The sequence below is a fragment of the Nicotiana tabacum genome, chromosome 20 (assembly GCF_000715075.1).
Source record: "Nicotiana tabacum cultivar K326 chromosome 20, ASM71507v2, whole genome shotgun sequence".
NCBI lineage: Eukaryota > Viridiplantae > Streptophyta > Magnoliopsida > Solanales > Solanaceae > Nicotiana > Nicotiana tabacum.
This window is the reverse complement of record NC_134099.1, coordinates 144,576,590-144,577,064: the sequence shown is the minus strand read 5'-3', so window position 1 is coordinate 144,577,064 and position 475 is coordinate 144,576,590.

The following is a 475-nucleotide window of genomic DNA, read 5'->3' as shown; positions in this document are numbered from 1 at the left end:
AAAACTGCTAAATAAAGAGCAGAGACAAATTATCAAATATTTGTTGTATGAAGATTAATCCTCGACATTGCAAATTCTGAATAAAAAGATTTACTTGTGATAAACAGTCCGAGAAACTCAACACAAAAACTTTAGCTCTAGAGCTGAAGTTTCCGGTTATAACACAAAAACTTCAGCTCTATCCCAGTTACAACACAAAAACTTCAGCTCTATCCCAGTTCAGGCCCGGCTACTAGAATGCTGAAGTTTTGCGTGATTGCCTTTGCTACTTCAGCCCTGTGTGCTGAAGTTATGCGAAAAAGCAGGTATGCTTTCAATTTTTTTTACAAAGCGGGCACAAGTTAAAATGTGACACAAAAAGCGGGTATAAATGCAAATGCCCCACCTTAGTTGCCTGATTATCAACGACTGTGTATCAAATGGTTTAAATTTTATGATTGATCAAATTATAAAATATGAGGCGGACAAGCAAGTC